General features: G+C 59.8%; 1 pseudogene; it reads right to left on the reverse strand.

The window, feature by feature from the left end:
• The window catches only part of LOC140402888 (membrane progestin receptor delta-like), a 32653-nt pseudogene that overhangs the window by 3485 nt on the left and 14168 nt on the right, over positions 1-15000 (reverse strand).

Genomic DNA, 15000 nt, shown 5'->3' on the forward strand with positions numbered 1-15000 from the left:
GGGCAGGGTCCTGGCGGAAGGGGGCAGGGTCCCGGCGGAGGGGGCGGGGTCCCGGCATAGGGGGCGGGGCCTTGGAAAGGAGTGGGGCCTCGGAGAGGGGCGGGGTCTCGGAGTGGGGGTGTGGTCTCTTGAAAGGGGGCGGGGTGTCTTGAGGGACAGGGTCACGGCGGATGGGGCGGGGTCCCGGCGGAGGAGGCAGGCTCCCGGCAGAGGGGGCGGGGTCCCGGCGGGGGGGGCAGGGTCCCGGCGGGGGGGCGGGGTCCCAGCAGAGGGGGCGGGGTCCCAGCAGAGGGGCAGGGCCTTGGAAAGGGGTGGGGCCTCAGAGAGGGACGGGGCCTCAGAAGGGGAGGGGCCTCGGAAGGAGGGCCTTGGAAGGGGGCGGGACCTTGAAAGGGGGGCAGGGCCTCGGAAGTTTCTGGGCCTCAGAAGGGGCGGGGCCTCGGAAGGGGGGTGGGGAGTCTCGGGAGGGGGCGTGGCCTCGGAAGTCACAGATTTGGCAGTCCCTGGTGGCAGTCCTGACCTCCTCGATGGAGTAGGGCAGGTTGCGGGTCTTGACGAAATGGAAAAAGCGAGTGACCACCGGGAGGCAGAGGTCCTCGTGGAGGGGTCGGATGGCTTCCCGGGCCAATACAAAATTTCGTAGTTATAGTTGGAGAGTTCGATCCTCCACCGCAAGATCTTGTCGTTTTTAATCTTGCCCCGCTGTGCATTATCGAACATGAAAGCAACCGACCGTTGGTCAGTGAGGAGAGTGAATCTCCTGCCGGTCAGGTAATGCCTCCAGTGTCGCACAGCTTCTACTATGGCCTGGGCCTCCTTTTCGACTGAGGAGTGGCGGATTTCGGAACATGGAGGGTACGGGAGAAGAAGGCCACGGGTCTGCCCACTTGGTTGAGGGTGGCCGCCAGAGCTACGTCAGACGCATCGCTCTCGACCTGGAATGGAGGGACTCATCGATGGCATGCATTGTGGCCTTTGCAATGTCTGCTTTGATGCGGCTGAAGGCCTGGCGGGCCTCTATCGACAGGGGAAAAGCTGTGGATTGGATCAGGGGACGGGCCTTGTCCGCATAGTTGGGGACCCACTGGGCGTAGTAGCAAAAAAATCCTAGGCAGCGTTTTAGGGCCTTGGGGCAGTGAGGGAGGGGGAACTCCATAACGGGGCGCATGCGTTCAGGGTCGGGGCCTACGTAGCCGAGGATGGCTAGGTGGTCAGTGCTAAACACGCATTTATCCTTATTGTATGTTAGGTTAAGGATTTTAGTGGTCTGGAGGAATTTTCGGAGGTTGGTGTCGTGGTCCTGCTGGTCGTGGCCGCAGATGGTGACATTATCGAGATACGGGAATGTTGCCCGTAAACCGTACCGGTCAACCATTCGGTCCATCTCGCGCTGGAAGACCGAGACCCCGTTAGTGACACCAAAGGGAACCCTTAAGAAGCGATAGAGCCGCCGTCTGCCTCGAAGGCAGTGTATTTGCGGTCACTAGTGCGGATGGGGAGCTGGTGGTAGGCGGACTTGAGATCCACTGTGGAGAAGACCTTATAATGCGCGATCCTGTTTACCAGGTAGGATATGCGGGGGAGAGGGTACGCGACCAGCTGCGTAAATCTGTTGATGGTCTGACTGTAGTCGATGACCATCCTATGCTTCTCCCCGGTCTTTACCACCACTACTTGAGCTCTCCAGGGGCTGTTACTGGCTTCAATGACCCCTTCCCTCAGTAGCCTTTGGACCTCTGACCTAATAAAGATCTGGTCCTGGGCGCTGTAGCGTCTGCTCCTGGTGGCGACGGGTTTGCAATCCGGGGTGAGGTTCGCAAACAGGGAAGGCGGGTCGACCTTAAGGGTCGCGAGGCACAGACAGTAAGGGGGGCATAGGGCCGCCGAATTGGAAGGTCAGACTTTGGAGGTTACACCCTAAATCTAAACCCAGGAGTGTAGCCGCGCAGAGGTGGGGAAGGACGTAGAGACGGAAATTTGTGAACTCTCTTCCCTGGACTGTGAGGTTTGCTACACAAAATCCCTTTATCTCCACTGAGTGGGAACCGGAGGCCAGGGAGGTTTTTTGATTAATGGGGTGGATGAGGAGAGAACAGCGCCTTACCGTGTCGGGGTGTATGAAGCTCTCCGTGCTCCCAGAGTTGGTTAGGCAGGACGCCTCGTGCCCGTTGATGAACACGGTCGTCGTAGCGGTTGAGAGTGTTCGAGGTCGAGGCTGATCCAGGGTCACCGAGGCTAATCGCAGTAGTTGGGAATTCTGTTCGGGCAGTGTGTGGTCGGCCGAGCTGGGGTCCTGGGGGTTCATCCAAGATGGCGGCTCCCACTGGTCGCACATGGCGGGGGTGCACAAAATGGCGGTGCCCATCCCTCAAGCGTGGCGTCCGCGGAACAAGATGGCGGCGCCCGGGGTCCGCACGTGGCCCTGGGATATAGGGGTGACGGCGACCACTGGCCGCATGGGGCCCGTGGAGAAGTTTGTGGTGGTGGTCCGGATTCGCCGCCGGAGACCGCGGCCACTGCTCGGGCCTGACATACCCCCACGAAATGGCCCTTTTTGCCGCAGCCCTTGCAGGTGGATGAGCGGGCCGGGCAGCGCTGGCGGGGGTGCTTGGCCTGTTCGCAAAAGTAGCAGCGGGGCCCCTCGGGGTTGCCAGGCCGCCTTTCAGTGCAGGCCTGCGGGAGAACGAGGGAAGCTGCGGGGTTCCACGCTGCCCAGGGGGCAGCCGCGCGGACGGGCACGTAGGCGCGGGCGTTCCTGTAGGCCCACGTCCAGGTAGCCTGCAGGGGCCCGTGCCTCCCTGAGACCCAGGGTGTCCTTCTCTAACAGGCGCTGGCGGATTTGTGATGAAAGCATACCTGCCACGAAAGCGTCCCGGACTAAGAGTTTCCATGTGTTCGCTCGCCGAAACTTGCGGGCAGCTGCAGTTTCTTCCCAACACCAGGAGTGCGCGGTAGAATTCCTCCAGCGATTCCCCAGGGGTTTTGTCGCCTTGTTGCAAGCAGGTGCCGGGCGTAGACCTGGTTTGCCGGGCGAATATAATGTCCTTTTAGCAGCTCTATTGCTGCATCAAAGTCTTCCGCTTCCTGTATGAGGTGTAAATCTCCGGGCTCACCCTTGAGTGCAGGACGTGCAGTTTCTGCTCTCCCGTGGGTGCGTTTTCGGCCGTCTCGAGATACCCTTTAAAGCACGCCAGCCTGTGCTGAAAGATTGCCGCTGAGTTCGCCGCGTGGGGGCTGAGTTGCAGACACTCCGGCTTGATTCGGAGCTCCATCCTGTCTTCTTAAAATTCTAGCTTATTAAATTGATGCAGGATCAATGACCACTAAAGCGAGGTTGTAGTCCAACTGAAGGCTTTAATAAGCTAGATGTTTCCCCCAGCAGCTCAGGTACAGAATGAGGGCTGCTGGGGCGGCACTGGTTCTTATACCCCGCCTATCAGGGCGGAGCTATCATACATTCTAGCCAATAGCAAGCATACAGGTTCGACCAATGGTACTTTAGCCTATCAGGTACCGTAATACCTATAATACCACAGCCCCTAAGGCCTGTTCGAGCATGACTGTCCGGCCGTGAGGCCTGGATCGGGTGGGGTCTCTCCGGCCCTGAGTCAGGCAGGCCTCAAGGCCTGATTTGGTTAATGTCCCTTAGGCCCAAAGGTCTGGCTCAGGTTAGCTGGCCTCACGCCCCAGTTGCCTGGTCTGGGTAACTCTCTTAGATCCCTATGTCTGGTTTGGTTGCGTCTCCCAGGCCCCAAGGCCTGCTTTGGGAATACCTCCTCCTCAGGCCTCAGGGCCTGGTTCGGGCCCTCACATCCTGTGCAGGAACGTGACCGGGAGCAGGACAGCGGCCACGGTTACTGCGGGAACCTACCTGGAGTAGCAGGAGAGGGTGGTGCACACAGCAGAGTTGAAGACAGCCATGTGGGGTGAAGTAGAGATGGAGGGTGCTGTTAATCCAGCGGTCAGCATGACGTAAGACCTGTATGTGACGGCACATCCTGCAGGGGGGGAAACAAAACAGGGGTTGTAGGTAGTGTCGAGGGCTGTCGCAGGTTACAACAGGACATTGACAGGATGCAGAGCTGGGCTGAGAAGTGGCAGATGGAGTTCAACCTGGATAAATGTGAAGTGATTCATTTTGGACGGTCGAATTTGAATGCTGAATACCGGGTTAAAGGCAGGATTCTTGGAAGTGTGGAGGAGCAGAGGGATCTTGGGGTCCACGTACATAGATCCCTCAAAGTTGCCACCCAGGTTGATAGGGTTGTTAAGAAGGCGTACGGTGTGCTGGCTTTCATTAACAGGGGGATTGAGTTTAAGAGCCGCGAGGTTTTGCTGCAGCTTTATAAAACCCTGGTTAGACCACACTTGGAATATTGTGTCCAGTTCTGGTCGCCCCATTATAGGAAGGATGTGGATGCTTTCGAGAGGGTGCAGAGGAGATTTACCAGGATGCTGCCTGGACTGGAGGGCATGTCTTATGAAGAAAGGTTGAGGGAGCGAGGGCTTTTCTCACTGGAGCGAAGAAGGCAGAGAGGTGACTTGATCGAGGTGTACAAGGTGATGAGAGGCATGGATAGAGTGGATAGCCAGAGACATTTTCCCAGGGCGGAAATGGCTGTCACGAGGGGACATAGTTTGAAGGTGATTGGAGGAAGGTATAGGGGAGATGTCAGAGGTTCTTTACACAGAGAGTGGTGGGTGTGTGGAATGCACTGCCAGCAGAGGTGGGGGAGTCAGAGTCATTTGGACATTTAAACGACTCTGAGACAGGCACATGGACAGCAGTAAATTGAAGGGGTGGAGGTGAGGTTGATCTTAGATTAGGAGAAATGGTCGGCACAACATCGTGGGCCGAAGGGCCTGTACTGTGCTTAGGGCCTGTACTGTGCTGTCCTGATTTATGTTCTATGTTCTAAAACAGGATGAATCGAGATTCAGCACAGTCAGCCATCCTGGATAAAAATCTCAAACGTTTTTCCGCCCGGAATGAGGCAAGTAGCCGAGATTGAAGCCTGGGGCTTTCCTATCGCTCTGCCTGAAAGCTGCAGGGCGCGATAAATTCCCTCGTAGGCCCGATAAGCCATGGGGGGGCTTCAGATGGCCCCCAAGGTTCGTCTCCCCCCCCCCCCCACCCCCCCCACCCCACCCACACACACACACACCCTCCCTTGCGTGGAGTTGTGCCTGAGCTCTCCGGCGCTGTGAGCAAGGACGGCCCATTTTCCCCAACTGACCCCTGGCAGTATAACGGGCAACTCTTCAATGGGCACCGTCTGCAGAGGGAGCCACGGGATCCACAGTGGAAGAACAAGGAGGGGGTGTGTGTTGTGTGCTGTGGAATTAAATCAGCTCGGCACTCAATACCAGGGCAGTGAATCAGCTCTTTATCCCCAAAGACAATGCCTCCGTCTCTCTCCCTCTCCCTCTCCCTCGATCGCACACACAACAGTTTGACTTGAAGCGAGCAGCTGGGCATGTTGATGACCACAACACAGCAACCCCCTCCGCGTGCCCCCCCCCATCCCATCCCACTTTCCCACCAGACCCCAGGGCCCAGCGCCCACCCACCCCAAAGATCGTGCTGCTACTCGCTCGATAGCAAGCCCATGGTGGGGCTGGGGCCACGGTGGGTGGGGGCGAGATACGGAGGGAGGAATGGATCGACAACGTTGTCCAACCCCTCCACCCCCCACATCTCTGCAACCCCCTCCAGTCCCTACACCCCCTCCCTATCTCTGTAACCCCCTCCAGCCCCCTACACCCCCTCCCTATCTCTGCAACCCCCTCCAGTCCTACACCCCCTCCCTATCTCTGTAACCCCTCCAGCCCCTACACCCCCCCTCCCTATCTCTGTAACCCCCTCCAGTCCCTACACCCCCTCCCTATCTCTGTAACCCCCTCCAGCCCCTACACCCCCTCCCTATCTCTGTAACCCCCCTCCAACCCAACACTCCCTCCCTATCTCTGTAACCTCCTCCAGGCCCTACACCCCCTCCCTATCTCTGTAACCTCCTCCAGCCCCTACACCCCTCCCTATCTCTGTAACCTCCTCCAGGCCCTACACCCCTCCCTATCTCTGTAACCTCCTCCAGCCCCTACACCCCTCCCTATCTCTGTAACCTCCTCAGCCCCTACACCCCTCCCTATCTCTGTAACCTCCTCCAGCCCCTACACCCCCTCCCTATCTCTGTAACCTCCTCCAGGCCCTACACCCCCTCCCTATCTCTGAAACCCCCTCCAGCCCCTGCACACCTCCGTATCTCTGTAACCTCCTCCAGCCCCTACACCCCATCCCTATCTCTGTAACCTCCTCCAGCCCCCTACACCCCCTCCCTATCTCTGTAACTTCCTCCAGCCCCCTACACCCCCTCGCTATCTCTGTAACCTCCTCCAGCCCCCTACACCCCCTCCCTATCTCTGTAACCTCCTCCAGCCCCTACACCCCCACATCCCTGTAACCCCCTTCAGTCCCTACACCCCCTCCCTATCTCTGAAACCCCCTCCAGCCTCTAGACCCCCACATCTCTGTAACCCCTCCAGTCCCTACACACCCTCCCTATCTCTGTAACCTCCTCCAGCCCTACACCCCCTCCCTATTTCTGTAACCTCCTCCAGACCCCTACACCCCCTCCCTATCTCTGTAACCTCCTCCAGCCCCTGCACCCCCTCCCTATCTCTGTAACCTCCTCCAGTCCCTAACACCCCTCCCTATCTCTGTAACCTCCTCCAGCCCCCTACACCCCCTCCCTATCTCTGTAACCTCCTCCAGCCCCCTACACCCCCCTCCCTAGCTCGTAACCTCCTCCAGCCCCTCCCTATCCTGTAACCTCCTCCAGCCCCTACACTCCCTCCCTATCTCTGTAACCTCCTCCAGCCCTACACCCCCTCCCTATCTCTGTAACCTCCTCCAGCCCCTACACCCCTCCCTATCTCTGTAACCTCCTCCAGCCCCTACACCCCCTCACTATCTCTGTAACCTCCTCCAGCCCCGACACCCCCCTCCCTATCTCTGTAACCTCCTCCAGGCCCCTACACCCCCTCCCTATCTCTGTAACCTCCTCCAGCCCCCTACGCTCCCTCCCTATCTCTGTAACCTCCTCCAGCCCCGACACCCCTCCCTATCCCTGTAACCTCCTCCAGCCCCTACACCCCCCTCCTATCTCTGTAACCTCCTCCAGCCCCTACACACCCTCCCTATCTCTGTAACCTCCTCCAGCCCCTACAACCCCTCCCTATCTCTGTAACCTCCTCCAGCCCCCTACACCCCCTCCCTATCTCTGTAACCTCCTCCAGCCCCCTACACACCCTCCCTATCTCTGTAACCTCCCTCCAGCCCCTACAACCCCTCCCTATCTCTGTGACCTCCTCCAGGCCCTACACCCCCTCCCTATCGCTGTAACCTCCTCCAGCCCCTACATCATTGGTGGCCGTGCCTTCAGCTGCCGGGGGGGGGGGGGGGGGGGGGGGGGGGGCAGAGCTCTTGAATTCCTTCCCTTAACCTTTCCACCTCTTTTTCTCCTCTCCACCCCTCTCTTTCTCGCTCCTCGATAATACCCAGCCTCAACGCAAACTGAACGATGAGACCCTCCCACCATGCTGTGGAGTGGGACGTGGTCAGGAGTGGCTACGGTGCAGCCTTCAGCACCATCCAGTCCCACCGCGGCCGATCGTGGGGTGCCAACTCCGCCTTCCCGCCCGCTCCCCCTCTCCCCTCATTCCCCCGAGTGACGGGAAACGTGCCGATCTCAGCCTCCGCCGTTGTTCGGTGGCGGGGAATTCACAAACCTCCGGGGTTGGGGAGTTGCCGAGACGTTTCGCCGGCCTCCGAGCGAAGACACGTCTGCTCGTCCCGTTTTCGAAATAATTCGCCCCCTTATCCTGGGAATATGAGGTCCCCCCCGCCCCCTCCCCCCCCACCCCCAAGCCTCCACCCCCTCCCTCCCCCCCCCCCGCAATCCTGGACAGAGCAGGGGAACCATCCCACAGAGCCCGTCCCCATCAAAACCCCTCCGGAATCACGGACGTTTGTGGGAGATCTCCGCTCATTCTTCTCAAGGGCAACACGATAGCGCAGTGGCTAGCACAGTTGCTTCACAGCGCCAGGGTCCCGGGTTCGATTCCCCGCTGGGTCAGTGCCTGTGCGGAGTCTGCACGTCCTCCCGTGTCTGCGTGGGTTTCCCTCCGGGTGCTCCCGGTTTCCTCCCACAGTCCAAAGATGCGCAGGTTAAATGATAAATTGCCCCTGAGTGACCAAAAAGGTTAGGAGGGGTTATTGGGTTACGGGGATAGGGTGGAAGTGAGGCTTAAGTGGGTCGGTGCAGACTCGACGGAGGAGGCGGAGAGACGAGCGTCGTTCGCCTACCCAGGCTGTAGAGGCTGAGAGCGCCGTAGTCGAGGAAGTAACAAATGTGGCGGATGTGAGCGGACATCGTGCTGAATGTGTGGGCGCAGCTGGAGGCGAAGGGGTACAGGCAGATGAACATCATGTGGACGATAGCGGCCAAGAGTAGGCCTCGTTGTAGAAATCCACCGATTTGCGAGAGCACCAGGAACCTCCACAGGAAGTACCTGCCGAAGGGAGAGGGCAAAATATCAAATGCAGTGAGAGGCATTGAGGGGGTCGCGGTACGGTCACCGATTGGCGTAAAAACCCTGACCTGGTTCTCGAACGCCTCCGTTAGGGAGGGAAATCGGCCTCCTCATCCCGGTCTGGCCTACACGGGACTCCAGCCCCCCCCCCCCCCCGCCCACACACACAGACGTGGCCCCCTCTGGGGTAACCGAGGGAGACGCTGAGTTCGAGGGGCAATTAGGATGGACCCCCCCACATCCCCGGAAGCGCACACTGCCCACACTTGGCCTCAGAGCCCTCAATTGCGGTCAGTCTCGGGCTGTCCCCCTCCCCCATCATCATCCCATCCCTTGGCTTAATACCCCGCCCCACATCGGGAGTGGGAAGAATGTGGGGCTCGCTCCCACGGGGAGTGGGGAGAATGTGGGACTCGCTCCCACGGGGAGTGGGGGGAAATGTGGGACTCGCTCCAAGGGGAGTGGGGGAGAATGTGGGACTCGCTCCCACGGGGAGTGGGGAAGAATGTTGGGACTCGCTCCCACGGGGAGTGGGGAGAATGTGGGACTCGCTTCCACGGGGAGTGGGGGAGAATGTGGGACTCGCTCTCACAGGGAGTGGGGAGAATGTGGGACTCACTCCCACGGGGAGTGGGGGAGAATGTGGGACTTGCTCCCACGGGAGTGGGGGAGAATGTGGGACTCGCTCCCACGGGGAGTGGGGGAGAATGTGGGACTCGCTCCCACGGGGAGTGGGGGGAATGTGGGACTCGCTCCCACAGGGAGTGGGGTAGAATGTGGGACTCGCTCCCACAGGGAGTGGGGGAGAATGTGGGACTCGCTCCCACGGGGAGTGGGGAGAATGTGGGACTCGCTCCCACGGGGAGTGGGGGAGAATGTGGGACTCGCTCCCACGGGGATGTGGGGAGAATGTGGGGACTCGCTCCCACGGGGAGTGGGGGAGAATGTGGGACTCGCTCCCACGGGGAGTGGGGAGAATGACGGACCACCCCCCACCCTGCCCAGGTACTCACCACGTAGGGACGAAGTGAGTCCAGATGTTAAGCGTCTCGTTGGTCATTTGGAAGGTGCTGAGGAGACAATTCATGGCCGAACTCTCGGGCTGCCGATAACCGGGAGATGATCCCATCCTCCCGGAAAACCTGGGGAACCAGGAAATCAAAGCAAAGAGAGGCAAGCATTCCAAAATCCCGCTTACCCCCAGCCCCATCGGGGAGCTCCTCCCTCAGTACTGACCCTCTGACAGTGCAGCACTCCCTCAGTACTGACCCTTGACAGTGCGGCACTCCCTCAGTACTGACCCTCTGGCAGTGCGGCACTCCCTCAGTACTGACCCTCTGACAGTGCAGCACACCCTAAGTACTGACCCTCTGACAGTGCGGCACTCCCTCAGTAACTGACCCTCTGACAGTCGCGCACTCCCTCAGTACTGACCCCCTGACAGTGCGGCACTCCCTCAGTACTGACCCTCCCCACAGTGCGGCACTCCCTCAGTACTGACCCCCCTGACAGTGCGGCACTCCTCAGTACTGACCCTCTGACAGTGCGGCGCTCCCTCAGTACTGACCCTCCCACAGTGCGGCACACCCTCAGTACTGACCCTCCCACAGTGCGGCACTCCCTCAGTACTGACCCCCTGACAGTGCGGCACTCCCTCAGTACTGACCCTCTGACAGTGCGGCGCTCCCTCAGTACTGACCCTCCCACAGTGCGGCGCTCCCTCAGTACTGACCCTCCCACAGTGCGGCGCTCCCTCAGTACTGACCTCTGGACAGTGCGGCACTCCCTCAGTACTGACCCTCTGACTGTGCGGCGCTCCCTCAGTACTGACCCTCTGACAGTGCGGCGCTCCCTCAGTACTGAACCCTCTGACAGTGCGGCGCTCCCTCAGTACTGACCCTCTGACAGTGCGGCACTCCCTCAGTACTGACCCTCTGACAGTGCGGCGCTCCCTCAGTACTGACCCTCTGACAGTGCAACACTCCCCTCAGTACTGACGCTCTGACAGTGCAGCACTCCCTCAGTACTGACCCTCTGACAGTGCGGCACTCCCTCAGTACTGACCCTCTGACAGTGCGGCACTCCCTCAGTACTGACCCTCTGACAGTGCAGCACTCCCTCAGTACTGACCCTCTGACAGTGCAGCACTCCCTCAGTACTGACCCTCTGACAGTGCCAGCACTCCCTCAGTACTGACCCTCTGCCAGTGCGGCGCCCCCTCAGTACAGACCCTCTGACGAGTGCAGAGCTCCCTCAGTACTGACCCTCTTGACAGTGCGGCGCTCCCTCAGGACTGAGCTCTGACAGTGCGGCACTCCCTCAGTACTGACCCTCTGATAGTGTGGCGCTCCCTCAGTACTGACCCTCTGACAGTGCTGCACTCCCTCAGTACTGACCCTCTGACAGTGCGGCACTCCCTCAGTACTGACCCTCTGACAGTGCAGCACTCCCTCAGTACTGACCCTCCGACAGTGCGGCACTCCCTCAGTACTGACCCTCCCAGAGTGCGGCACTCCCTCAGTACTGACCCTCTGACAGTGCGGCACTCCCTCAATACTGACCCTCTGACAGTGCGGCAACTCCCTCAGTACTGACCCTCTGACAGTGCGGCACTTCCCTCATACTGACCCTCCGACAGTGCGGCACTGCCTCAGTACTGACCCTCTGACTGTGCGGCACTCCCTCAGTACTGACCCTCTGACAGTGCGGCGCTCCCCTCAGTACTGACCCTCTGACAGTGCAGCACTCCCTCAGTACTGACGCTCTGACAGTGCAGCACTCCCTCAGTACTGACCCTCTGACAGTGCGGCACTCCCTCAGTACTGACCCTCTGACAGTGCGGCACTCCCTCAGTACTGACCCTCTGACAGTGCAGCACTCCCTCAGTACTGACCCCTCTGACAGTGCAGCACATCCCTCAGTACTGACCCTCTGACAGTGCAGCACTCCCTCAGTACTGACCCTCTGACAGTGCGGCGCTCCCTCAGTACTGACCCTCTGACAGTGCAGAGCTCCCTCAGTACTGACCCTCTGACAGTGCGGCGCTCCCTCAGGACTGACCCTCTGACAGTGCGGCACTCCCTCAGTACTGGACCCTCTGATAGTGTGGCGCTCCCTCAGTACTGACCCTCTGACAGTGCTGCACTCCCTCAGTACTGACCCTCTGACAGTGCGGCACTCCCTCAGTACTGACCCTCTGACAGTGCAGCACTCCCTCAGTACTGACCCTCCGACAGTGCGGCACTCCCTCAGTACTGACCCTCCCAGAGTGCGGCACTCCCTCAGTACTGACCCTCTGACAGTGCGGCACTCACTCAATACTGACCCTCTGACAGTGCGGCACTCCCTCAGTACTGACCCTCTGACAGTGCGGCACTCCTCAGTCCATTCTGACCCTCCGACAGTGCGGCACTGCCTCAGTACTGACCCTCTGACTGTGCGGCACTCCCTCAGTACTGACCCTCCGACAGTGCGGCATTCCCTCAGTACTGACCCTCCGACAGTGATGCACTCCCTCAGTACTGACCCTCTGGCAGTTGCGGCACTGCCTCAGTACTGACCCTCCGACAGTGCGGCATTCCCTCAGTACTGACCCTCCGACAGTGATGCACTCCCTCAGTACTGACCCTCTGGCAGTGCGGCACTCCCTCAGTACTGACCATCTGACAGTGAAGCGCTCCCTCAGTACTGAACCTCTATCAGTGCGGCACTCCCTCAGTACTGACCCTCTGACAGTGCGGCACTCCCTCAGTACTTGACCCTCTGACAGTACGGCACTCCCTCAGTACTGACCCTCTGACAGTTGCAGCACTCCCTCAGTACTGGACCCTCTGCCAGTGCCGGCGGCCCCCTCAGTACAGACCCTCTGACAGTGCAGAGCTCCCTCAGTACTGACCCTCAGACAGTGCGGCGCTCCCTCAGGACTGAGCTCTGACAGTGCGGCACTCCCTCAGTACTGACCCTCTGATAGTGTGGCGCTCCCTCAGTACTGACCCTCTGACAAGTGCTGCACTCCCTCAGTACTGACCCTCTGACAGTGCGGCACTTCCCCTCAGTACTGACCCTCTGACAGTGCAGCACTCCCTCAGTACTGACCCTCCGACAGTGCGGCACTCCCTCAGTACTGACCCTCCCAGAGTGCGGCACTCCCCTCAGTACTGACCCTCTGACAGTGCCGGCACTCCCTCATACTGACCCTCTGACAGTGCGGCACTCCCTCAGTACTGACCCTCTGACAGTGCGGCACTCCCTCAGTACTGACCCTCCGACAGTGCGGCACTGCCTCAGTACTGACCCTCTGACTGTGCGGCACTCCCTCAGTACTGACCCTCTGACAGTGCGGCGCTCCCTCAGTACTGACCCTCTGACAGTGCAGCACTCCCTCAGTACTGACGCTCTGACAGTGCAGCACTCCCTCAGTACTGACCCTCTGACAGTGCGGCACTCCCTCAGTACTGACCCCTCTGACAGTGCGGCACTCCCTCAGTACTGACCCTCTGACAGTGCAGCACTCCCTCAGTACTGACCCTCTGACAGTGCAGCACTCCCTCAGTACTGACCCTCTGACAGTGCAGCACTCCCTCAGTACTGACCCTCTGACAGTGCGGCGCTCCCTCAGTACTGACCCTCTGACAGTGCAGAGCTCCCTCAGTACTGACCCTCTGACAGTGCGGCGCTCCCTCAGGACTGACCCTCTGACAGTGCGGCACTCCCTCAGTACTGACCCTCTGATAGTGTGGCGCTGCCTCAGTACTGACCCTCTGACAGTGCTGCACTCCCTCAGTACTGACCCTCTGACAGTGCGGCACTCCCTCAGTACTGACCCTCTGACAGTTGCAGCACTCCCTCAGTACTGACCCTCCGACAGTGCGGCACTCCCTCAGTACTGACCCTCCCAGAGTGCGGCACTCCCTCAGTACTGACCCTCTGACAGTGCGGCACTCCCTCAATACTGACCCTCTGACAGTGCGGCACTCCCTCAGTACTGACCCTCTGACAGTGCGGCACTCCCTCAGTACTGACCCTCCGACAGTGCGGCACTGCCTCAGTACTGACCCTCTGACTGTGCGGCACTCCCTCAGTACTGACCCTCCGACAAGTGCGGCATTCCCTCAGTACTGACCCTCCGACAGTGATGCACTCCCTCAGTACTGACCCTCTGGCAGTGCGGCACTCCCTCAGTACTGACCCTCCGACAGTGCGGCATTCCCTCAGTACTGACCCTCCGACAGTGATGCACTCCCTCAGTACTGACCCTCTGGCAGTGCGGCACTCCCTCAGTACTGACCATCTGACAGTGAAGCGCTCCCTCAGTACTGAACCTCTATCAGTGTGGCACTCCCTCAGTACTGACCCTCTGACAGTGCGGCACTCCCTCAGTACTGACCCTCTGACAGTACGGCACTCCCTCAGTACTGACCCTCTGACAGTGCGGCGCTCCCTCAGTATTGACCCTCTGACAGTGCGGCACTCCCTCAGTACTGACCCTCTGACAGTGAGGCACTCCCTCAGTACTGACCCTCTGACAGTGCGGCACTCCCTCAGTACTGACCCTCTGACAGTGCGGCACTCCCTCAGTACTGACGCTCTGACAGTGCGGCACTCCCTCAGTACTGACACTCTGACAGTGCGGCGCTCCCTCAGTACTGACACTCTGACAGTGCGGCGCTCCCTCAGTACTGACCCTCTGACAGTGTGGCGCTCCCTCAGTACTGACACTCTGATAGTGCGGCGCTCCCTCAGTACTGACCCAGTGACAGTGCGGCGCTCCCTCAGTACTGACCCTCTGACAGTGCGGCACTTCCTCAGTACTGACCCTCTGACAGTGCAGCGCTCCCTCAGTACTGACCCTCTGACAGTGTGGCACTCCTCAGTACTGACCCTATGACAGTGCGGGACTCCCTCAGTACTGACCCTCTGACAGTGCGGAGCTCCCTCAGTACTGACCCTCTGACAGTGCGGTACTCCCTCAGTACTGACCCTCTGACAATGCAGAGCTCCCTCAGTACTGACCCTCTGACAGTGCAGAGCTCCCTCAGTACTGACCCTCCCACAGTGCGGCATTCCCTCAGTACTGACCCTCTGACAGTGCAGAGCTCCCTCAGTACTGACCCTCTGACAGTGCAGAGCTCCCTCAGTACTGACCCTCTGACAGTGCAGAGCTCCCTCAGTACTGACCATCCTGACAGTGCGGCACTCCCTCAGTACTGACCCGCCCACAGTGCGGCACTCCCTCAGTACTGACCCTCCTGACAGTGCGGCTCTCCCTCAGTACTGACCCTCCCACAGTGCGGCGCTCCCTCAGTACTGACCCTCTGACAGTGCAGCATTCCCTCAGTACTGACCCTCTGACTGTGCGGCATTCCCTCAGTACTGACCCTCTGTCAGTGCGGCACTCCCTCAGTACTG

This window comes from Scyliorhinus torazame, chromosome 26, assembly GCF_047496885.1.
Source record: "Scyliorhinus torazame isolate Kashiwa2021f chromosome 26, sScyTor2.1, whole genome shotgun sequence".
NCBI classification, from domain to species: domain Eukaryota; kingdom Metazoa; phylum Chordata; class Chondrichthyes; order Carcharhiniformes; family Scyliorhinidae; genus Scyliorhinus; species Scyliorhinus torazame.